We start from the raw sequence: 27,188 nt of genomic DNA, 5'->3' as shown, positions 1-27,188 counted from the left end.
AACTTTGCTGGATATTCATCACTCAGGTATAACTTTGCTCGATATTTATCACTCAGGTATAATTTTGCTAAATATTTTCCACTCAGGTACAACTTTGCTCGATATTTATCGCTCAGGTATAACTTTGCTCGATATTTATCGCTTAGGTACAACTTTTTCGGTTAAACAATAGAATGTAGGTAGAGCAAAGACTAATAAGAAGACGAGGATTTCGACTCGGATACAAGATACGAGCGTTGGTGTCGTTTACGGTGCAGCGTCCGCGCCATTACTCCTGTTGTATCGACGAACCGGACTGACCTCACCGGTGTCCGTAAATTACGATGGCATACCAGCTGCGACCTCCAAATGTTTCGTCGCCAGGAGGCATTATTTTCGCGGACCGATTGCTCGCAGATAGGCCTGGACACCTTGTGCGAAACGAGCTGTCGATGCATAACGAAGGAGCGGCCAGATACAAACGCTGCGCTCTACATATACATACTCATACCCGCCGATCCAACCGATCGGTTCGCTTCTTTATTTCGCGTGCAATTTGCTGCTAGATGTTATTACGCGCGCGATTACCGGACAGTAATGTGACGGTATTTATGGACGGCTTATGATACCACGATTTTTATCTTTTGTAATAATATAACGATTTTACAATCACTGTCCACCGCACGAGATACACCTAGGGTAATACGAGACAGGTAGAGGACGAATTCTTGTATTAAAATAGAGTAGACTCTCTTTTAACCGACCTTTGTGGCACCGGATCTCTGACCGGATAAAAGATTGGGCGGTTAATTCAAAAATAAAATCGATAATACGAAATACAGCACTTGAAAATTTCATCTTGTTTAAAAAATATGAAATTAACGACAATACGCGGTTAGGAAATTTTTCTCGAATTTTTAGAGATATTGTTTATATTGTCGAAAAGTTTCATCGAGTTTTCACGATATAAAAAAATTGCCTGGAATCATTTTTAATTTAACGTTTTACTCAAGTCTTTCCCCTTAAAGTCATAAATATCCTTTCTTGAGAAAAATATATTTATAAAAAAAATGAAAAATAGTATATCCGATTGCCATACTTTGTTTTTCGTTTTCACTGTATTTTTTATTTTTGATAAATGGTGTGTTCCTGTGTTTGATAAAGACCTATTATTATTATTATTATTATTACCACTAGTTCCTTATTATTATTACTGGTGTATTAATAATCTATTATTATTATTGTTTTTATGGTTGTTGTTATTGTTATTGTGGTTATTATTATTATTGTTGTTATGGTTGTTGTTATTGTTATTGGGGTTATTATTATAGTTATTATTATTATTATTATTGTTGTGGTTGGTGTTATTTTTATTACTATTATTGGTGATAGCTTCAGTGATGAATATCGATGCGTTGTTCCAAGAAAATAAAGATCATAACACGTCTTATAATGCCATAACTTCTATGCTATTCAGAGGAGTCGCAATCTGTTTAGTTACGGACATGCGACCTCGTGCAAACGTCGATTTACCGATCAAGGAATTCTATCGTGTTTCTGATAGATGTACATTTCGACCTGCCACGTTTACATTGGTTTCATGGTAGGTAGTTTCATCCGGTTGTGCGCGTATTAAACCGTGACCATTTAAATGAGCGATAACAAACAGGAACGAATGCATTTGACATGTGGCCACGGACGAAATGACGAATGAAAGTGGTCTTGGAAAAGTAAGCTGGGAGAAAATAAGCGAGAAGGAATTTTTATAGATACAAGTGTGTGGAAATGTACTATAGTTTTTTTCATTTCCTCCTTAGAGGGTTGCAAAATGTCTTGGTAATTATAAAAATGGTCTAAGTAAAAAAACACTAAAGTACTAGAATAATTTGTAACATAATTGTGTAATACTATATACACTGGGAATCAAAAATTGACATGCTTATACGTTTGTTCAGTTCAAATATAAGACACGAATGATAATTAAAATTGTACAAGTATCAGTGTACAAATCATAGAATAAAAATAATATCTTATTTTGTTCAGTGGTACAAGAAATTACATATAAGTAGTAGTTACGTTATAGATTGTTGTAAAGCTATAAAGGCTTGCAATAATTATTGTAGACGATGTATATGAAATATTGTTAAATAAGAAATTGTTCTAATTGTCTAATTTAATTTGTTTTTGGTAAGAGAACTTATAATTATGTCAACTCTTATAATACGTTTGTGATAACGTACAAAGAGAAAATTATAATATTTGGTAACGTTTTGTAATAACACATTGTTAAGAACCACTGTCATTTTCAAATAAGTACTAATCACACTTTGATTAAATATATTTATGACAAAATTTATATTTTAATTTCCTTGATTATTATTTGTTGTCTTCTATAATTTTTATTATCAAACTTTCACCTTCTATTTTTCCTAACAATTGGTAATTTCGATACACAACTGGTTTCTTTTTGGACTATCTTTTATAGTTTTAAATTAATATTTTTATCGAAGAAGATCTACATTAGGTTCGAACTAGGTTTGAACGTAACTTTTTTGCATCAAAATATTACATTGCATTGTTATGATTATAATAATAATGTATTAATGTGATAAATGTAAAAAATTAATTTAATACCGTACCGATTTTGTAAGTCTAAATATCCTAAAAAATAGAGCTTTTACAAACAAATGTTACAAACATTACCATCCCTTCCTCTATGTATAGTTATATTTTATAATTTAAGATATGTTTACATCTTTTTTCAAAATATATCTTATTACCATTTTAAACCTAATTAACAATCAATGTATAACTTAATTTTTACTTTCAAATTATAATTAGATTTGTAACAAATTATACTATTTTATACAATGTTAATTTTGCTTTCATTTAAAATTGGAGCGATACATAGACCATACAATGTAATTAAAATAATTTCAGATAAATGGTTCAAATGAATCATTTTTTAATAATATTTAGCGCTTGGACATTTTTTCTCAACTTAGATATTTTACTCTATTTTTATTCAAGTGATTAACTCGAATTAAAAATAATCCAAATACGTCAGAAAATTATATAAATTATAGCTACTATTATGTTTGCGGAAATTTTTATAACGATTTGTTTTTCTTATTCTATGTGTTCCTGTTAAATAATGTCAAGAATATACACTATCGTAGAAACGAATATAATTATTTACTTGTCAATGTATTAGTAAATCCTCGTAGTTACATTCAAGTTTATACAAGTTCGAACGGAATGCAAATTGACATTGTGTATTTTTGCCCGGTAAGACGACGAGTACGATAAACGAAACTAATTTTATTCAACACTGTAACATTCTACTTCGATTAAAAAACAAACGTCTTTGTCATAAATATCCCCACATACCTATCCAAGTGAAATCGAACATTTTGTTCCCTATTGCGAAGCAAAATCGATAAAACCAAGAAAGAATTTCGGGATAATTTTGTTCCGCTAGATTGCTAAAATATCGCATACAGTGCGACGTATAGGGGTACTTCACGGCGGATAAAGTCTCGGCAAACGTTCGTTTCGACAACCCTTCTCCACCGTGGAACCACCTTGCACCTTGCATCGTTGATACCTGTCCTCCCATCGAACTCGTCCTGGAGGGCCCCAACACCGTAACAAAATCTTCCCCCTCTGTCTTCCCTCTCTTTCTCTCTCTCTCGTTCTTTCTCGAGTCGAACAGATTCTTTTCCAAAAACGTCGGTCCAAAGCACCTGTGCCGTGAAATTCCTGTCTGGCATTCTATGCAGCGGCGCGTTCTACGAGCCGGGAACGTCAGTCGGCCGCAACGGCGACGAGGAGTGCCCGCGGAGTGGGAGTAAACGGTGCCCGGTGAAGAAAGAAAGGAAGAGGAATCCAAGAACGGCAGGGAGAGAACAGGGGATGCTGTCTCGCTCGTTCACAGGGCCATCCATTGACGCCCTCGGCCAGGCATTTATGAATGAAGCTCTCTCCCCTCTCCCCGCAGCTCCCCCGTCACCGTTACCCCCACCATCGTCGCTCGTAGCGGCTCGCTGTTACATTCGCTAAACATGCGCTGCGCGGCTGCGTGCGCGGTGCAGTCGTTGCATACAGCGGACTTAGGCCCGGTACACACATCCGTTTTTCGGACGTCCGGTAGCTCCGGCGAACTCGCGTTTCTACAAGAATGGCGTCCGGTGTTCGAACGCCCGGTAATTGTGCGATAACAAAATGGATCCTAGTATTTGTTCCTTTAATCTGTTTTTAACACTAACTTTACGGATATTTCTTGCGTTAAATCTGCGCGTATCGAGAAGAAATAGGTATACCGTATAGAGAATTACAAAATTAGAAAGCTTCGAAGAAAATGAATTTCGATACGTATTTGTCTCGTTGAATGGATAAAAGTCGGTGCAAGTGACCGAAGAAATGTAAACGGTATTCGTAATTCTCCTCATCGATAGAAATGCGTCAAAATGACGCGTCTCGTAAATCTAGTGTTAAATGCGACGATTGTTCGAAGCAGGAGGATACTTCGTCGATTTCGATGATTTTAGAATACGTAGCGGAGGACGAGATTTTAAATTACTTCTTCCTATATGTATAATCTTCGCATTAGTTTCTCAGATATTAGCAACATTTCTTTGTTACCATTGTATTGAATTCTACGTACACGGGTGCATTTATCTTTTCTTTCTATAAGCATACAGGTTAAATGTGTATATATATATATATATATATAATTAAATAAAACGATAGTAAAGAAATTTTGCTTATACTCGTTATACCTAGACGAGAAAGTTGTTCAAAATGTGGATTTTTAAAACATATTTCGAAATTGAAAGTGTCCTGCTAATTTAAATAACTCTCGAAGGAAACATTTAATTTTCTTTCATCCGGTATCTAAGCGTTTGTTTGAGGAAGAAAAGACGATATTGGGTGCAACCCTTTACCCAATCGAGAATTCGAAGAAACAGTTTTGTGATTATTTTGTCGAGTTGAGAGAAAATTCAAGAAAGTTTTTTCAGTGTTGTACGTTTATTATGCCGAACGAATGTCTAATATGTTTAAAAAAAAATCAAAGTATCGTTTTAAGGGCATGTTCAATTCTATTCTTGACCAATCTTCAAATAAGTAGTAGTTCCAAAGTATTCGTAATAATTTGATCACCCACTCTATAGAAAAACTATGGGATCATTTGGATAGACAAGTCCGAGAACGATGTCCAAAGTCAGAAAAACATTTATGGGAACCTAATTGACGGTGAAATAATGAAAAAAGTAAGAGTCAGAATTCCACGACTCGTAAATGTGGTTACAAATGAGTTATCGGTTAAATGCGTTCTTTAATGCTGTACAAACTGGCGAACATGAAATTTAATCAATTTTATTGAAGATTTCATAATTTTTTTAAGACAGTAGTAAGAGTTAAGTAGGTGTTCACATACTTTTGAGCGGTGGTATATGTACCAAGCTTTACGTAACGTTCAGTTGAAGAGAACAGCGACTGACAAGAAACATTCGCGAATAAATGGCGTCCATTTTTCCGAAGCTTTGTAGATTTGTGCAATGGTAAACAATAAGAGATACGATAATACTTTAAAGCAGATATATTAAGTTGTTCGATAACTTTTGTCGTTCGATAAAACTTATCGAACAACCTGTTACAATAAAATCTCTGTTATCACAAAAGTGAATCATAAAAATTAATTAATCGGCTATGTTGAATTGTCAATCTAATATTCTGTTTCTAAGACAGAATTTCTGTCTTTTTTAAGCTGCAACTGCTCGGTGAATTTCGTTGGAATACTAGTTATATATTTTGTGCATCGATCAATATCTGAATATTCGTGATATTCAAATAGTATCATACGGGTTATCTGTAGTAAATAGTAAAACTTCTAAAAAAACTGTTTATACGCGTATTTATTATACATAATGTAAATAATATATGATATGGAAATAGTAAAATTTGTAAAGAAATTGTTTATGCAGGTATTTATTATACATAATGTAAATAATAAATAGTATGGAAATAGTAAAATTTGTAAAGAAATTGTTTACGCAGGTATTTATTATACATAATGTAAATAATAAATAGTATGGAAATAGTAAAATTTGTAAAAGTACTGTTTACAACCTATTTATTATACAGAAATCGTAACCAATGTTTTCGAGATTAAATTTTCTATATTTATATACGTTTATACAGTACATGCAGATTATTGATTATTCTCCAAGAACTATCCATTTCAATCACTGCAATGTATTATTCAAATATTGCAAATGTGCATATGAATATTTTCAATATCTGAATACTTCTGCAAATATTTGAAGAGTAATATTCCAATAACGAATAAATTCATTATCTTGATAAAAATGTGTCACAGTGCACCTATGCTAATACAATAGGACCACTATTATTCGATCAGGGTTTCAAAAGGAGGGACAATCAATTAAACAAAAGAAGTATAAAAATATAAATTTCGATTATTAAACAACACATTTTCAAAACAATTGTTTCATCCACGCGTTATTGTCTTAACTTTTCTTTAATTATTAAAACTGCTCGTTTTCTCTTTTTCGATACTTAAGGTCAGAACTTTACAAATCGAAAGAAAATACGAAAAAAACAGAATATCAGATCGATAATGCAACATAGCTGATTGATTAATTTTTATGATTCACTTTTGTGATAATAGAGATTTCATTGTAACAGGTTGTTCGATAAGTTTTATCGAACGACAAAAGTTATCGAACAACTTAGTGTATCTGTTTGAAAGTATCATACGTTGTATTTATCGATTTTTGCGTCAAGCGGTTCATTTTCTCGACAAAAACTTCGCCCCGAGAAGAAATTATAATATCATAATCTTCACAAAATACCGGAATGTTCGCAATTTGTGCAACATAATTCCCACCAAAGAAAGCGCACAATCCCTATCGAATTTCTCTCGTCGATGAACCTTTTTGTTCCAGCCCCTATTCGAACCAATCTTACGTAAATACGAAGCACCGAATCGCTGCACGTAAATTAACCTACCGTCGAAATTTCGATAATGCGTTTCTTTCGCAACTCTCACGATTTTCATGCAAAATGATCAAAGAAGCCTGCAGAAGAAATGGCTATCGTCGCTGAAGGTGTTCGCGGTTATGGCGACACGCAGATTTCGTTAGGTTTTTGCGACGGTTAAGAGGATGCTTTCACCAATGATGTAACCGGAATCATTTGGGTCGATTAGCGTCAAATCGACCGTATCGCAACGCAGTGATCAATTGCAAATATTACGTCACGATAAAATCGCGACGATACGATTTCTTGGTAATTACGGTACTCGTATTTTGCTCCGATCGAAAAAAAGGGACCAATATCGATGCGATCGAAAAAATGGTGAATTTCAATTTCAATCTTATTGTGAAACGATTTCGAGGGACAAATAATAAGTGATGGTGGTTTCGGATGGTTTTATAACTTGATACACTTGCATACACTTGACGCGAGGTTTCGTAATAGTCTTTTCATTTTTAATATATTTTACCCTCTTACATATGGATGTTTGATGATAATAGAAACTTACAAATGTGAATTCAATCAAATTAATATCGTACGTAACTTGTTCTTACAATACACGTCAATTCAGTGTCGATAGTTTAGTACAGTTTCAATATTTATATTATTTAGACTACAAATTGTTTTAGTCATAAAGAAGATGTAGTCTTAACATCGAGTTATATTATTTAGTTGTATTATTTAAATTATAGATAGTTTTTATCATAAAGAGTAGTAATTTTAATATCAGCAGTGCAAATGGAATTATTAACCATGATAAGTATCACATTACAAGTAAAAGGATAAATTTTGAGCAACAACGATTTCGAACACTCGATGTCAAGGCTTATAGGAGTACGATAAAACAGTGAACTGTGTGTGTAAATCGCCTATAAGTTTTCGATGAATATCATAATAAGTGCGATTAAAGGATTTTCGCTAGAGGGTGTCCTAATAAAATTATTTGGCTCACATATTTGGTACAATAAGAGGCAATTTCAGAGAATCGTTAGGTATTACCTGACCTTCGCGAAGAAAGTTAGATATCTCTTACTTTTTCTTTAGCCTAACAAAAATAAATCCTATACTATTTTTACCACTTTTACTAGCCCACAACCGATCAAAAACTTAGAAAAGTCATTATCTATACGCAATGTGGACTAGACAGGGAGAATTTAATAGAACATTTGAATGCATCCAGTTTCGTACAGTTTAATTTTATAAGAAAATCAGAATGTGGAAATCGCTTTTGGAAAGACAATAAGTGAAACTTGTACCAAACACCCACTGTTCCAAAATCATCGAAGTCGTTGTTAAAATGGGCCCGTGTGTTTGAGAAATTCGAGTTTAAAATTTCCTTCTTACGTTACAATGTGCAGTAGCCATGGTGGCGATTATTCGAGAAATACTCGAATATCTCGAATACAAGAGATCCCACTTTTGAATCTTATCTCGGTACATACTTGAGAAATACATTTTTTTTTTAAACGCGTCTCAAAATTATATTTACACGTGGATTTCGACGAACGCTTCAAGATTTCGTCAACGCTATGTATACGCTACAATTTGCACTTACTATTTTTCCAAAAGCGATTTCCACATCTTGGTCTTGTCCTCGTTAGACACATCTTCCTAAAAAATACAATTCCAGTACAAGTACGTACCAGTCTTTTCGATCTTCGCTCGCGCAAGTATAGTATTCGATAATGCGTGCGGTGTACGCGCGATATCTTCGTAACGCTTGGAAGAATTGCGCGCCAAACTGACAATCGGTTACAAGAGCAAATGGGCCCGCTGTGTGGAAACAAAACTCGCGAAGACTTCTCCTCGCTGGTGAGTCTTAGGTGGTGAAAAAGGAAATGTCAGTGATGAAAAAGGAGTCTCATTAACGCGCAGAAAAAGTGAAACTCTCAGCGACGAGCGGCGTCGGTAGCTCGATATCAAAAGGAAAAACGAGGAGCGTCTCTTTAAACGACCGGTGGAGGAGCATCTGCACCGCGAAGGAGGGAGAGTTAATCGAGCACATGCGCGTCGTCCTGACGGGCGCACATGCGCGCGCCATGTAACAACGCGCGACAAACCGGGACCAACGCGGAGAAGGCCCATTCTTCGCCGGGTGAACACGTGTCCAGACTGACAAAAATGCTGCCGGCCCCTTTTTTATTCGGCCAAAGTAGCGTCCGCAGCGGCCGTGGATCGCATTGTGGCGTGAGGCCGCGTTTCCTCTGCGTTCGCGCCGCCGAAAAAAAGGGGAACACGCAGCGAGCGACCCACCGTCTGGAAAAAGGGGCGCGTGCACTGCAACGCGCGACCGTTTCTTTCCTGCTGCACCTTTTCTTCCGCTGGGCGAGTTTAGCGGTTCGCGGCTATTTCGAAACCGACTCGGTACGACCGAAGACGATTTTATTCGTTGGATACCGATCGTTGCGGTGAACTCGCCGCGGGGAACGAGCAACTTATGGAAGCCAAGGTAATTACTTTGTACTGACCATACTGCGATGTGGAATGTACTAGAGGGAGTTGAGAACTTGGCCAGCGACGCGTCACGGGGACAAAAGGGATTTCGATGCTTTAGTTTGCAATGGAAGCACGGATACAGCATCGGAGTAACGCAAGGAAACATGAAAATTATAATTTAGGAAAATTGTTATTATTTAGAATTTATACCAAGCGAAATATATCTAACAACATTCTTAACGTTTGTCATTTGTTCTTAGTACGAATAATATTGACGAGTTTTCTACAGTTTTCTTTCTTTTTTTCTCTAATAAGACACTTTTCTTTTTTAGATTTTATTCGTTGGATTTCGATCGTTGCGGTGAACTCGGCGCGGGGAACGAGCAACTTATGGAAGCCAAGGTAATTACTTTGCACTGACCATACTGCGATGTGGAATGTACTAGAGGGAGCTGAGAAGTTGGCCAGCGACGCGTCACGGGGACAAAAGGGATTTTGATGCTTTAGTTTGCAATGGAAGCACAGATACAGCAAAACATGAAAATTACAGTTTTGGAAAATTATAATTATTTGGAGTTTATCGGGATAAATATGTATATAACATTATTCCATAGACTTGCCAACTTACCAGCTTCGCATAATACAATTTGTACGGTACGGTAATTCCCGCTTTCAAGTGATAAGTTTCATAGCACTTTGTTACACATCTGGGGCAGTATTGCCAATTGAGGATTAATGTTTCTTCGATGAGAGTGAATCGAAAGACGACCTTGTTCGGATTATTTTTAATTGTATGTACATATTTGACATTTCTTTTTTGGTAATTATTCGAATAATTGAAAATAACTTGAATCAAGTTTTGTTTAGAGTAACCGGGAAGTGCTTGTCATCTTATCGATGATATTTTCATAAGGGTATTTGGAAAAGATTGATCGATAAGTGTGTACATTACGGATATATTTTCTATAGTTTATCATAGTCTCTAGAATACACAGATTGCTATAAGTTTTCCAAAACGATATATTCTATCAGAGTGGAAGATTATTTTTGAAAACAAATTCTTTTGGAGAAACAGGCGAAGTTGCAGCCACAGTATACGAATGTATTATGTGTAATAAATCGTAATGAAAAGAAATAAATTTTCTATAATTTTCTTGTAATTAATTGAGTTACATTCTTCTCGGTCACTTCTATCGGGCTTAACGATAACTTAACAGTATTATCGATATATAGTGATATGTATCGATAACTAATTGATAATCGATAGTCCCATCTTTAGATACTCGCGAAGTTGGGCCTCAAGTGAAGACAAAAATTGCTATTTCTTATCATATAGGTTCTTTGTAGGTTATGATTTTTCTTCTTCGTAGAAAATTAATACATCTAGTCTACAAATATTTATAATTTGGTTGGTATAAGTATTTAGTTTTTGTTGTTATTATTGTTATTGTTATTGTTATTATTATTATCATTATTATTGGTACTATTATTAGTATTACTATTACACTACCACCACTACTACTACTACTACCACCATCACCACTACTACTACTACTACTACCACCACCACCACCACCACTACTACTACTACTACTACTACTACTACTACCACCACCATCACCACCACCACCACCACCACCACCACTACTACTACTACTACTACTACTACTATTATTACTACTACTACTACTACTACTACCACCACCACCACTACTACTACTACTACTACTACTATTATTACTACTACTACTACTACCACCACCACCATCACCACTACTACTACTACTACTACCACCACCACCACCACCACTACTACTACTACTACTACTACTACTACTACCACCACCATCACCACCACCACCACCACTACTACTACTACTACTACTACTACTACTACTATTACTACTACTATTATTTCTATTATTACTACTACTATTACTACTACTATTACTACTACTACTACTACTACTACTACTACTACTACCACCACCACCACCACTACTACTACTACTACTACTACTATTACTACTACTACTACTACTACTACTACTACTACTACTACTACTACTACTATTACTACTACTATTATTTCTATTATTATTATCGTTATTTGGTTTTATCGAAATGTCCACGATAATTCCATTTTGCGTCTGGTTTTGTCCAAAAATTAATCGGCTTCCCGTAATCATTGAGAAAACTTCGTAAAATGATACACAACTTCGTTATGACCACCTTTTGTATTATGTGTCGCATTATTGATTGGAGATGGAGTTGTTTTAAATTGGCGTTAAAAGCATGTGGAGTTATTTCTGTTACTGACATTATGAGTGGTAGGATATATCATTATCATCATTATTATTATCATCATCATCACCATCATCATTACCATTATCATCATCATCATCATCACCACCACCACCACCATCATCATCATCATCATCACCTACTACATCATTATCGTTGTTATTATTATTATTATTATTATTAATATACTAGTAGCTCACAAATTAGCAGGAAGTGTACAAGGCATAGCAGACCAATAATTACAAAATTGTGTAAACGCGAAGTAGTTGACTACTGTTTTCAAACCTAACCTCAAATAACATTCGTTGCCAAAGTATACAACAGTGTTCTGACTCTTTATCTTCCACGTTATGTATCCACGACTTGCTCAGTTCTGATTGCAAATATTATCTGAGATTATGTTTGAAAGAGTACCTCGATCTCGAGCTTGCAACAGATAGAGGAGCAGAATTATAGATTTGAGAGAAATATTATAAAATATGTTATAACTATGAAAAAGGATAATAATAGAAATTGGTCAATTTTGAAACTGGCTGGTAACAAAAGTTTTTCACGAGATATGTTTCCACAAGTTTTAAGGCATTCTAAATGCACAATTTACCGTAGAAAAGTTGTAAAAAAAAGCATAAATTACGCAACCTGGTTATTAGTAAAGCTCACCTGTTTAGTCTATCGTCTTCTTCGAATGATAATCTATTAGAAAAATAAACATTTCGAATTCACGCTGATATACTCGGTGATTATGATATTTTACAACAAAACATTAAACATTTTTAAATATTCTAGAATTCAACTAGTATTTTTTACGTTATTATTATTCCTCTGAAATTCATTATTAAATTCGTTATCATTATTTTTCTGATGTTTCACTCAAACATCGTCTGCTATTGCGAACACGAAAATGATGAACGAATTATCGGTTGTTGCTTACGCGTAACAATTTTATGATTTTTCGAATACGATGTATAGTAACGTACAAAAAATTTATCAACAGTTTCCTCGAATGTTTATTTTACCGATGAGTTATCATTCGAAGAAGACAATGAAGACTACACAGTTGAGTTTCCCTAACAATAAGGTTTTGTAATTTACGCTTACTTTGATCATTTTTCCACGATAAATTTCAGAGTAAATAATTATGCATTTAAGATTCTTTAAGACTTACAGAAACACATCCCGTAAAAAAACATCGGTTGCCAGACATGTCCAAAATTGATCAATTTCTACCATTGTAATTTGAACAGGCTCAGCATATATTTATTCGAGTACTAAATTTCATTTTTCTGACGGGAGAAATTTCCATGGACGTCTAATAAATCATGCTGAAATGAACAACTTTACACGAGTTTGAAATAAGTTTCCCTTAGACCACCTGCTTTCATATCAGATTACACAACATAGGAATAACCAAGGTATAATATTTAGAGTGCTCATAGGTTTATGAATTACAGTTTAATACGACATCGTAGTTTTGTCGCATTGCACCTGTGTTTACCTTCGTTCTATGCATCCGTTTCTATTCACTCGCAATTAAGGTGCGGTGTTGGTTTTATCCTTTAGGCCGAGGACATTAATTAACGAGAATGAATGGAGCAAGTTGCCCACCATGAATAAAACGCACGGAGTTACGACAATTAGTACTGTATCATATTACGATTAAAGTTCTTTCTCGTATTCATACTCCTTTGAAAATTTTACTTTTCCGTTATATTTTGCTTTATCTTCTTTACGTTTTAACTCTACATGCTCATTCGCATAATTTGATATACTTATTATGAATTTTACATTCATAATTTCATATATTTCTTTCATCGTTATATTTTATTTCTATTTCTCACAATTTAATTAACTTAATAATTCGTTTACTTTTCACAATTCTTCCTTGAAAAATGACAAAATTTCAAAGTTATAAGCGTTATCAATTTTGTACAAGGTCTTTAGTTTTATAATTTCGCTCGGGGGTGATAAATATTTTAGTAATAAACTGGTACTGGTACTGGTACAAAATCGTACTGCATAATTCATAATTATAATTTTTTTTTTAAATTATTTATACGTTCTTTGTACTTCGTAAATTGTAAATACCATTACCACCGATCAAAATGCGAAACGTTGATCACCGCTATTTTCTTGTCATTTAAATTGAAACGGCAATTTTCCTGTTACCAAACAAATAAACGATTAGAAAAGTTGCGTGCCAGTGTCGGTAAAAAGACAAGAAAAGGTTCGGAAGACTCAACAGGCTTAATAACAGAGCATTTATAAATTGTAACGAAATTGTTGTCGCGAAACACGCTGACTGCCGCAAATGCTAATGGATAATAATCTTATAATAAGCCTGAATTATTGCATAATGCTGGTGAGCGTCGGGCGTGGACGTATTACGCGCCCTGGGAAAGGAAAGAAAATAGTATAGCAAAATCAATGTACTTACGGAAGATCACACGTTTCCCCCTTAAGTGTTGCAACTGATAATCATACCCTTATCCATGGCAATTTACTATGGTGCACCGTATATCATCGTCGCCTGTTATTTACAGGATGTCGGGGAACTCATTTGCATTAGGGCTGGTACTACTTGTCAAATTTGCCTCTATTCAAAAATATTCGAACATGGAGAAGGGCCAAATATTCGGCAAATATTTTTCGAATAGTATTCGAATACTTTGTACACTGGTAAGATATTTGAATACTCGTAGTATGTATTTGAATGGTGTATAAACCAAGTCCATTGTTCTTTTTTAAACATTGTTTTCTTTTAATATTCCTATAAGGGAATTCAAATATTTAAGTATTCGAGTAATAATATATCTATTCCTAGATAATATATCTATTCTAGATAATAATATTATCTATTCCAAAATAATATTGGAATAATAATGTTATTCATTCTATAACGATATTCGAATATTGAAATATTCGAATAATAATATTATCTATTCTAATAATTATATTCGAATAATAATATTATCTATTCTAATAATTATATTCGAATAATAATATTATCTATTCTAATAATTATATTAGAATAATAATATTATTTATTGTATAATGTTGGAATATCAGGTTCCAACGGTAATCGTATTGTTAAAAAATTATTCTCGAGTCAGAAAATTGCTGCTTTGAAATAGTATATCGTTTTACTATGATAGATATCTAGGCAATAACGTACATTTAAGAGTTTCTCGATTTTTGATCGATACTTTGTTAATAAAATAATCGTTGTTCCTAAGGTAGCAGAAGATTATTTTTCAAACAAATAAGTATTTAAAATATTAACAACCTCGTGTTCCGGAGGGCACATGATCTTGTGTCCCGTCCGTTACTCGAAACAATAAACATGTAAATACTTTGGAAATAGTGTTATTATAAGTGTTTTTAACATAAAATATTACACATAATTTTATACAAAATTATTGAATTTATCATCAGAAAGTTATAACGTTAATTAAGTATTCATCGAAGCTCAACAAACCTTTCGAGCAAAATACTTGGTCACCATAATGTAGTTTAAACGATACAAGAGAAGAATACTGTTAAGTGAACAAATCTTCCCGTGAAAAATATTCAAAAGAAAAATTCATCTGATTTATGGTTGGCGGAACTTCGGTGAGAGAATATGGCGTCCCGACGTAGGGAAGAGATCGGAGAAACGAAAGGAAGAAGGGAAAAGTGGCGCGCATTTGAGAAAAAGAATGCGTGGAAGGAAAGGCAGAGAAGGAGACGGGGAATCGAGCAAGAATTCGAAGAGCGGCATACGAGCATCTTATTTCAATATTTTAAGCGCACTCTGGGGTATCACGCATACCACGAGTGGACGGCCAATATTTGAAACGGACCACAAACGCCGGCGCGACCGTCCCTGGGAAAAGGAAATGAAAGGCTCGATGTATTATATATATATATATGTATAAGGTGGTAACGGAAAATCGTGGTTCGATAGTGAACAGAGTGATTCTTTGATAAAAAACTAGACGAAATTGTGTAACTTACGAGATCTTCGTAACGAGAAAAATACTTCGAATATCGGTGGAGCGCATTGCACTCGACTAAAGCCTGTTTTCCACGAGTCAAAATTTTTCATATCATCTATATTATAACCGTCCTTGGAAAATGGAAATGGAAGGTTCGATGTATTATATATATATATATGTATAAGGTGGTAACGGAAAATCGTGGTTCGATAGCGAACAGAGTGATTCTTTGATAAAAAATTAGACGAAATTGTGTAACCTAACTTACGAGATCTTCGTAACGAGAAAAATACTTCGAATATCGGTGGAGCGCATTGCACCCGACTAAAGCCTGGTTTCCACGAGTCAAAATTTTTCGTGTCACCTATATTATAACCGTGCCTGGAAAATGGAAATGGAAGGTTCGATGTATTATATATATATATATGTATAAGGTGGTAACGGAAAATCGTGGTTCGATAGTGAACAGAGTGATTCTTTGATAAAAAACTAGACGAAATTGTGTAACTTACGAGATCTTCGTAACGAGAAAAATACTTCGAATATCGGTGGAACGCATTGCACCCGACTAAAGCCTGTTTTCCACGAGTCAAAATTTTTCGTATCACCTATATTATAACCGTCCTTGGAAAATGGAAATAGAAGGCTCGATGTATTATAATAGATTGTTCGATAAATTTGATCGTTCGATAAAATCTGAGAAATACTTTGATCGAATATCGAATATATTCGATAATATTTGAGAAATCTAGTTCTATATTGTTCTATAAGTTTTATCGAACAACGAAACTTAATGAACAACCTAATATATAAGGTGGTGACGGAAAATCGTGGATCGATAGTGAATAGAGTGATTCTTTGATGAAAAATTAGACGAAATTGTGTAACCTAACTTACGAGATCTTCGTAACGAGAAAAATACTTCGAATATCGGTGGAGCGCATTGCACCCGACTAAAGCCTGTTTTCCACGAATCAGAATTTTTCACCTATATTACGGTATATAGTATTACGATTAGATGCAAACGTATTGGATTTTATTTAATTTATATTGTGTATACAAGAGACACACTGTATATCAATGGAACCTACTACATCTAATTAAAGATTGTTTCCTAAGAGCTAGAATTGTTCGTGTCACCTACATTATATTGGGTTGTTTGGAAAGTCGTTTCGTTTTCCAAAATGGAGAATATATACTTTAATAAAATGTTTGTACACTCTAAAAAAATCGTGTTTCATTTTCACCAAAAAAACAAAATGACTTTTTGAACAACCTAATAGTATATTATTATTAGACACACATTTTATTAGATATTTAAGAAAGATCTGTGGAGTAGAATTTATATTGTGTATACGAGAGGTAGATACTATATATCAGTGGAACGTGTTACACCTAATTAAAGCCTGTTTTCCACGAGCTAGAATGGCACTACTGCTTGAGATCCCACGCCATATTATTATAATTAAAAGAATACCTTATTTCGTATTAAATTTATGAAAAGGCCATGTAAAATTGTTAATCTCTTAAGTCATTTATGTACGTCTCTGATAGAGAAAATTTGTTTGTTAAACTACAAGTTAGTGTAGGGGTTAGAATAACGGTACTGCTTGTATCAATTGTAACACATTATCACAGTTAAAAAAATGCTTTTGTATCGACTTTGTAAAAAATCTCTGAAATTGAAAAATTGATTCTGTGTATAGAGAGAATAATCTTAGATCATTGTGGTGCATCGAATCTAACTAAAGCCTGAATACTGGTACGATTACAGCTTGCCATACTGTCATGATTAGGCTCGTGCACTGTTTTACATTGAATTTTTAAATAAACTTTATGATATCGTGCAAGAAAGGATTGAGAATCGATAAGATATCCATATACTTGAATAAAGCCTGATTTGTATATACTATTTTTGTACTATTTGTGTCATACACTGTCAGTTACACTACAAACACCAATGCAATCATCGAAATATTCTGCAAAATCGTGAAGTGAAAAAAGAAACTCGCTGCATTCAATTAAGGGGGGACATCACTCTGACGAGTCAAAAGAATCGAATTCTTTTTTCTCTTATTTTCTTAAAGTTCAAAGTGTGTAGAATATTATGTCCAAAAAATATTTCGAAATTCAAACATTTAGCGAGGTTGCAGCGATAAATAAACTTGTTTTACGTTTTTCTTAAAACTATACATCCCATTTACTTCAAATTTAATAGAGATGGACTGCAAATTGGATTTTCTTAATATGTTAATGATTTAACTTTTTATAAACGTTTAAAGTAATTTTTTTGAACAAGAATGATTGTTTCTTTTTAAAACTTCGACCATTTCTACAATTATTAAAATTTCGAAAAATCGTACGCTACATTTTAAATAACAGTCCCTGGTTTACGAATCAACGACAGTTTTTTATTTCAAATCTTCCAATTCTTGTCAACTGTGGCAGCGAACAATCTTCACCAGAAGGGATTCAGAGAATAGCGAATAACTTGACCATTTTGTACAATTTTAACATTCGCCAAATCGTAAAACGAAGTTGAAAGTTATATTTACATTCTCCGAAAAAGACTACGATTTTCATTTGGTGACTACTTGGAGAAAAAATTGGCAAAATTTACCCATTTTTTTCACGTCTCAGAACGGTATCCCACCTTGAACCCTGTTTCTCGCCACTGGCGATACTTTTGAAGCGTAGGTGTAAATATAGGATAGAGAGATGGACGAAACGAGTTCGATATTACCTGTGCGACTGTTAATCTCATCACTATTCATAATGCAGTCCCGCTCGTCTAGAAGGATGTACTATCCGCTCGTTGAACTGCAAAAAGAGACTTCTAAAAAGGTTCCCTTCCAGGAGCAAGCGATCCTCGCCGTCGGGGAATGTGGCTGCACCCTTTCTTTCCGTGAATTCGTCGCGGCGTTCTTCGTCAAAAACGCTGGTTGCGTTATCGAGGAAGCGATTTCATCTCCGCCAATACACAGACTGCGTAATCGCTCAAAATAAGTCGGCCGACAATAAAGCGGTCACGAGAGGCAAAAGAGGTGGGACGAAGAGGAGACGAGGAGACAAAGGAAAAAGGCGGCTATGGCTCATTTCAATCTTCTAGAACCTCGAGGACGAATTATTGGAAACGGCACGCGACGTGTTACCACTTTTGGCCGACCACTGAATCGCTATTGCGTTCCAGCACACCTGTGACAAAACGATGTCCTTTCTCTCGAACGTTAATATCCTTTTTACCAAGATTTATGATCATCGACAATTTAACGTTTTACTTGACTCGGATTATATCACGGAATACAGGGTACTGGGTCGAATTAGATAATAAAAAGTCTTGTATTTTTTTTTATTTACTCTTTCGTACGAATTAGAATTGATAAATCTCGTTTAACGTTTGTTACTTGTTTTTAGTGCATATGTCGGGTTTTCTATATTTTTCTGTAGGAAATACACTTGATTTTTATTATTATTATTATTATTTCTTTACTATTGATTCTTTATTATAATTTTTTAATTATGTAGGTAATAATTAGTGAGAAAGTGTACAGAAAGAAAGCGATGGTTAATATTTACGATAACTTTGCATTTAATTCTACTTAACTTTTAGGATAGGTTATGGACCTTGTATCTCACTTTTTGTACCCAAAACGTACGCTTATCTTCATTTCTATCTACTATTTTTTTTTCCCCATGCAACTCGAATTCAATAAAAACGCATTATTATCGAGTAATGAGTTTGAAATCGAACATTGAATTTGAAAAATAGCAACTGTGTTTAAACATACGTGTGAAACATAATTTAATAATACACAAGTAGTTATCGAATTAAAAATTATACAATACGTCGCTTATTTTATTATTTATCGATTATGGAACTTTCACCGGAGAAAAAAGGGTTAAAAATAAATCGTGACTTCCAACACAGTACCCAAATGGATCATCGTCGCAGAAAATGTTTCGCAATTAGTTTACCGTGACAAATCGCGAACCCCAAACACGAGGAAAAATCGAGTGCGATTTTTCAATCGCATTCAGGCGCTCCAACGGCACGCGAGGAATTCCATTCGGTCGACCGACGTTGGTAATATTGCGGCAAGCAGTCATTAAAATTCATTAAAAGCGATAAGCTCAATTAGACTTCCTTGTGCGGGCATTTCGAAACTCACCCCTTGTGGTGCGATTTTTTACGCGTTCCAGGAACCACTTTAACAGCCGCGAAAAAAGATATCCGTTAAATAGGCAAAACTGTGACTGACTTCCCTAATAATCTTGTTCAGCTGATTTTGCTTTTTTAAATTCATTCTTTTAAATAAAAACCGTACAATCCCTTTCGGTGAGTAAAATCATTCTAACGTTTTCTAATTGTTATCAGTACGAACGATAATGTTGCGTGGGTACATTTTTCTTTACTTTTTCTAAAAAGAGTCACATTTCTTATTTAAATTGTAATTTGTTAAATCTAATCTCGAAATTAATCAATGTATTCTAGAAATAAATGTTCCAATTTAGAGATCTTCTTACATATTTATTTCACCTTTATCCTGAAGGAAAACAGAGTAAGCTCCAAAAAAATTCAGAGCTTACTTCTAGACCACTCTGTATATCATTGCAATTCACCGATCAGTGGGTGAAATTACGTGAAATTGTTACGTCGATAATATTAGAAAATCTGCGAATTGGTGCACCTTTGTAACCTGTACATTACTTTCTTTGCTATTTAAGAGTTTGTAATTTACATATATTGCTGCATTTGTTTCGATTCTATTCGATGATACAAGGTGTCTCACTGCATTGAGACTGGTTTGTGATATGGAAAAAAGTATAAGGTAACACTGTTGCGTGCACTCAGGTGCACATATATAGAAGGTGAACACACTCAAGGAGACACATGGTTGTCAAATATATGACATTTAACAAATCTTCGACTATTACGATAATTGTTCAAAAATGCTCGAAGAAGAAAAGCAATCACGTTACTCTTCGTTCTTAGATAATTTTCAAAAAGATATATGATTGTGGAATATATAACATTTGAAAAATCTTCGACCATTAGGGTAATCGTTTAAAAGTTCTCAAAGAAGAAAAGCAATCAAGTTGCTCTTCGTTCTTACATAATTTTCAAGGAGACATATAATATAATTATCGAATATATAATATTTAAAAAATCTTCGACTATTAGGATAATCATTTAAAAATTCTCAAAGAAGGAAAGCAATCACGTTACTCTTCATTCTAACATAATTGAATATTTTTCAAGGAGACGCATGATTGTCAAATATATAACATTTAAATAATCTTAGACTATTCAAATAATCGTTTAAAGAAGTTCTCAAGAAGAAGTTCTCGAAGAAGAAAAGCAATCACGTTACTCTTCGTTCTTACATAATTTTCAAGACGACACAATTATCGAATATATAACATTTAAAAAATCGTCGACTATTCAAATAATCCTTCAAAAATTCTCAAAGAAGGAAAGCAATCACGTTAGTCTTCGTTCTTACATAATTTTCAAGACGACACAATTATCGAATATATAACATTTAAAAAATCGTCGACTATTCAAATAATCCTTCAAAAATTCTCAAAGAAGGAAAGCAATCACGTTAGTCTTCGTTCTTACATAATTTTCAAGACGACACAATTATCGAATATATAACATTTAAAAAATCGTCGACTATTCAAATAATCCTTCAAAAATTCTCAAAGAAGAAAAGCAATCACGTCACGTTTCACTCAAACGTAATTACTTTCCAATCTTTCGTCGCATACCTGAAACTGACCTGCCTAGGCTTGGGTGTCTCGTTCCTCGTTGAGAGATTAACTGAAACCCTTAGCGTTTAATCAAAAAGGAATGGTTCAAATATCTCTCCCCGTGAAGAAAGGGATCGTCGTTCATCGGACAATTGGTCATCTAACCCCGCGCGACGAGGTTACCTCCAAGAATACACCAAAGGGCGTGCAACAATTAGCCAGGCGTGCACAAATAGCGTCCGTCTATGAATGGTCGTAGGAAACGGTTCTAATTAGTTGGTGAGACGGAACGTGGGCCTGAAACGGGGAAAAAGCGATTTACCCGGGGGGCACGTAAGACCGTAGCATGTGTCAGTCCTCGGCGGAGCTTAATGAAACCATGGGGGTGGGGAGGGGGTCCGGTGGCAGCTCTCGAGGTCCTCGCAGTCAATGAATCTGCTGGCCTTTTCCCATGCTCGCGAGCACCACCGCAGAGTTCCCTCTCTCTGAGCGACTCTTCGGGTCCAGTCGATTTTATTAACCTCTGACTCATTCCCTCTTTACTCCCCCGCCAGGCTGGCTGCCCTTCTCCTCGCGGCCCTTACAAGCGGATATTTCTTTTCTTTTCTGTTTTTTTCTTTTTTTTTTTTTTTCTTTCTTCACCCGCAACGGAGGATGTCATCCGGGAACGTCTCGACACGACGTCCGCGCGTTGAACCGATGATTTCGCGGATTTCTTATTGGCCAAGATCCCGTTCTTCTTTTCTTCGGTTTACGGTCAACCCTGAACTTAAGATTATGCTTCGGATCGAATCTGACGCTACTATTATTAGTTTCGAACGAATGAAGTTTACCGTATTCTAGATCAGTCGTAGAAGACACCCGGTGAACTTTTTGGACAATTCTGTAAGGTTGTACGACTCTTTTGTTTCATTTTTATATATATTCGCGAGTATCGTTCGTGGTAAATAAATTGTGATATTAATTTAGAACGGAGACTCTTTTCGTTGCTCGTTCATTCGGTGGTGGAAAGGCTAAGTAGCGTGAGTTTATTGGTTTTTTGAAAGGTATAGAAACTGAGGTAGAAATTATAAAGATGTTGTTATATGTACCAATGGTAAAAAGTATAAGATGCTTAGGATGATTGTTAGTTATAGTTAGGGTAGTTATATGGGATAACCTGAAAATAAATGAAATGCGATTGGGTTTCAGTTGGAGGTTTATCGTGAAATTGTTGTAAACAATATTAAGGCAGTTAAAAGTAGGTAAGATGCTAACGTAATATCACAGTTGTGTCTTTGCATCCGACGAATGAAATAATTTACATTTCGAGTAAATGCTATTCGATCATTATTAACACGCGTTGTGTTCTTTTTGTATTTGTTATTTAATAATAACTTATTTAACTATCGATTGGATACGCATCGCTGGAATAATTCCACTAATTCCATATTTTCTATTATTTCCATTCGTAAATTTCCAAAAGACCTATAAACACGCGTAATTTAAATTCCACCTTTCACGCTATGAAAAAAAAAAAATTACGTTCTTCGTAAAAAGTTTTGTAACGATACACGACTCGAAAATCGAGTTACAATTTCCGATCGAATTCGCGTAAAAATTACCACCGAGTAAAAAAGAATAAAAAAAAATAAAACATCTCCGATTTCACGGTGATCCTCTCGTGTTCCGAGTTTCTAGGCGCGATCGTCGTACAATTAGGGTGTTTGACTCTTATCTTCCGCTTGGAATCGTTTCAACGGTCGATCCTAGGGGGCGAAATCCTATTTGTCGAGACCGAAAGCCAAGAACGGTTTCACGGTTGGTCGACGAGAAATCGTCAACGGACATCGAAGGTTGAATTCGGGCCAGAATTAGCAACCGTGGGGGGGTTCTGTGTCGGTAGAAAAATCAGAAAAAGCGGAGAAAAGGAAAAGCCAATAAACTTCGGGAGCTCCGGGTTCAAGCCTCCGACAGCCTTCGCAACAAAGCGGCGGGCTGTTGATAAAGTAGCTAATTTGCCGGGAGAGGTCTTCGTCCGTTTATTTTTCTCCGTTCCCCGGAATCTTTGCTCTTCCCAGCGCGGTACTAACCCCCTCTCCCCGGTCACCGCCGCTCCCTCTCCCTCACCGTCGATCCCCACCACTCCCCACGGTCCCCGGATCCGCTCTTGGCAGTTTCTTCTGGGCCCCGGCTAAAAAGACTCCTCCCTCTCGGTCATCCTTTGCGGAGGCTCCGGAGGGTGGCGTTAACGAGCCGGCGAGACTTTCACACGATCGTTTGCATCGGGAGAAACAGGTCCGCTTAGCGCGGCGGAGGACACGATTCTTCCCTGTTTACACGAGAGTCCTGAACACTCTGCGCGCAACTCGGGGACGTGTCTCCACTTTCGAAGCTCCGTCGTTAACCCGAGAACGACTTCCACGCTCGTCCAAGACTTCTGTCGGGCTTCAGTTTTATTGGTGACCGACTAATTACCCGGTTTTAATCGCTCAACCGCCGTGACCGCTCGCGGCAGGAGAGTCGGATGAGCGAATGCGCGCGGCGACTGAAATAAAAGGGCTCGGATGTTTAGAGCTGGAATATTTAACCCTTTGCAACCGAGGGGCGACCGAAGGTCGTCAACCGATGCGCTAGAATTTTTCTAATTTTTCTAACTTTCGAGGACAATTTCCTCCGTGACTGGAGAGAACAAAAGTGTCATAAAATATAAAAAATATCTCGATAAGGTAAGATCGAAGTTTATTTTACGATTTGTTCTTACTTTCGAGGTGTAAAAGAATTTTTTCAGGTGTTCAGTTTCTTGTGTTGAAAGATACTTCGAGTTAAAAGGTTAACCCTTCGCACTCGAAGGGCTACCGAAGGTTGTCAACCGATGCGCTAGAATTTTTCTAATTTTTCTAACTTTCGAGGAAAATTTCCTTCGTGACTGGAGAGAAAAAAAGTGTCGTAAAATGTACAAAATGTCTCGATAAGGTAAGATCGAAGTTTATTTTACGATTTGTTCTTACTTTCGAGTTGTTCGGTTTCTTGTGTAGAAAAATACTTCGAGTTGAAAGGTTAATCTTTCGAGTTAAAAGGTTAACCCTTTATATTCGTGAGGCAACTTTCGGTATGCACTAATATAACGCACATAACTAATGCGCTGGAATTTTTTTCATTTTTCTAATCTCCAGGGAAACTTTTATACCTCGAGGTGAGAAAAATGCTATGTAAAATATACAAAGATACAAGCTCCAAATTAATTCTACGATTTATTCTTACTTTTGATACGAAAGATCTCTTCGAGATTTTTAGTTTCCCGTATAAAAACATGAATTCAAAGGGTTAACCTCATCGTACCAAAAAGAGGTCCATAGGGACCCGGATATGTGTTTCTTCGATGTCATTCCGTAACTGTTGAAAATCTGAAACTTGAAATTTTTCTATGTATTTTATTACTAATCTCGAATTGGTAAGGCTAAAAGGAGAAGAAATCAACTGAAATGATTTTTGCGATAAAATGAAAAACATACGGAAAAATCTATACGATCTTGGTATATTGTGTTTTCGTGTGTCAGTGACTTTCCTTTTACTTATCTTGGTAACCGAGTTGTATCGATAATGAGTCGAGACTATCGAAATGGACTAGTAGCACAGAGTGTAATTACAATGCGTACCCACGTTCGAACGAGTGAGAAATAGTCATTTATCACCGTAAACACGTCTGTCTTGGATAGTTGTAAATAGAATATAGATCGATAAAAGTGAATTGTTCTAAACTGTGAATAACAAGTATTTAAGTCACGGGGAAATAGGTGGGTCGTTATGGTGGTTTTAACGGGTCTGCTACGATTAATAGGATCGATGTTGCAACAAAAATACTATAATAATAATTAATTTAACAACGAAAAAGCTGTGAGGTCTTTTAAGGACTCCTCTTGGTAAAGAACGTCTACCATTCCACTTTAGTTTGTTATTCCACTTTGGTTTGTTATTCCACTTTGGTTTGTTAAGGTTTAAGTATACTTCTGTAGCTGTGTTTAAATATTTCAGAAGCGAAAAAGCGTTTAATTAGGGAACCGAAATTAATTGGGAAGGGATGTGGTTAAAGGTTGCGACAGGATCTGTAATTTTCACGAGATGGCTATCTTTAAATTTAACCGATACCGTTATTTATAACATTGTATTTACGAGTGTTTCGGTAAGTTATCCGACCACTTCCGATATTAGTTAGATCATCCTTGATAGTTTGATAGTGCAGTGAAATCTTTCCAACGAGGCACAACTATTGAGGTTTGTAACTTGGAGGGCCATTATACGTGAACCTGCATTCATAAGATAGTTTTGTATCGTTACAATTAATTGATAATACTCTTCGATTATTGAACAATTCGAGTAACCGAGATTGAACGACTGTGAGTGTCGAGTAGCTTTCCTTAGAATTAAAATAGACTTGTTGAGAATTCTGCACTTGTGAGTCTTAATGAAATTGAGATTCTGAAGAAGAGCATACGTGGAATAAATTTAAACACTTAAATTACCCATTACAATGAACTGTTTCTATATTTATAAATCATAAGCCTTTGAATTCAATATTTTAAAAATTTATTTTGATATAAAAACACTTAAATGATCCATTTCAACGAACCTTCTTTTACATTCGTAAATTCAATTCTACAAAACTAAATATTGCTTTATTTATTTTAATTTAAGAAAAAGAAAATCGACTTTTCTAAAACCAAATTACCAGAACACTTATTTAACCCTCGCAATACCATTAGCGTAAGCGACCAAAGGGGAGCTCACGCCTGGGTCCAAAAGGACCCGTAATTAGACCTTGCTTGCACAAATATTTCAAACGAAAGTTCTACCGTTTCATCGTACTTTTTTTATTTTCCAAAGAAAAGTTTCATTAACGGTACAATCGACCGATATAGAAGTCTCTCTCTCTGGGTCCTAAAACACCCAGCGCGTGGTACAAGTAGAGTAAACCTCTTGCCCTACTATTTAAGTTTCGGTAACGCGTGTCGTAATCAACAACAAAGTCGGTCACAACTTTCACTGTCCTCGTGAACGTTAAATTTTCTTTTCGAAGATTTTGTACAAGTGTTTCTTTTCAATATTTTCAAGAAAATCGTACGAACGTGGATAAAATCCACCCGTGGTTCTTACGTTTGGTCCGATTTCCTTGCCATAAGTCTCGCGCGATATTATAGACCAAAGGGTTAAGCAGCGTTTCTCTCGTCCAGCGGAACAACGAACGATCTTGCCTACGGAACGACCGATTAAAGCGTGACGCAATTTTCTCCATCTTTTGTTTTATCCTTTTGAAGTCATCCACGATAAGCTGAACGGGTGTTAAATTACAGAGATATCGATACTGTTCGATACTGTACAATCCAACGGGACGAATCGGTAAAGAATAAGAAATGTCGCGTGGAACTCGTGCGATAGAAAATTACAGAGCCATCGATATTCTTCGGTACTGTACTCGGTCCAACGAGATGAATCGGTAAAGAAAAACAATGCCACGTGGAATTCGTGTGATTGAAAATTATAGAGATATATGTAGGTACTGTTCGGTACTATACTAAGTCCGAGACGAGGGGGTAAAGAAAAACAATGCTATGTGGAATTTGTGTGATAGAAACTTACAAAGATATAGGTATTGTTCGATACTATACTTGGCCCAATGAGACGAATAGGTAAAGAAAAACA

This window comes from Ptiloglossa arizonensis, chromosome 1 (genome assembly GCF_051014685.1).
Source record: "Ptiloglossa arizonensis isolate GNS036 chromosome 1, iyPtiAriz1_principal, whole genome shotgun sequence".
Classification (NCBI taxonomy): domain Eukaryota; kingdom Metazoa; phylum Arthropoda; class Insecta; order Hymenoptera; family Colletidae; genus Ptiloglossa; species Ptiloglossa arizonensis.
This window is presented reverse-complemented; position numbering follows the sequence as displayed.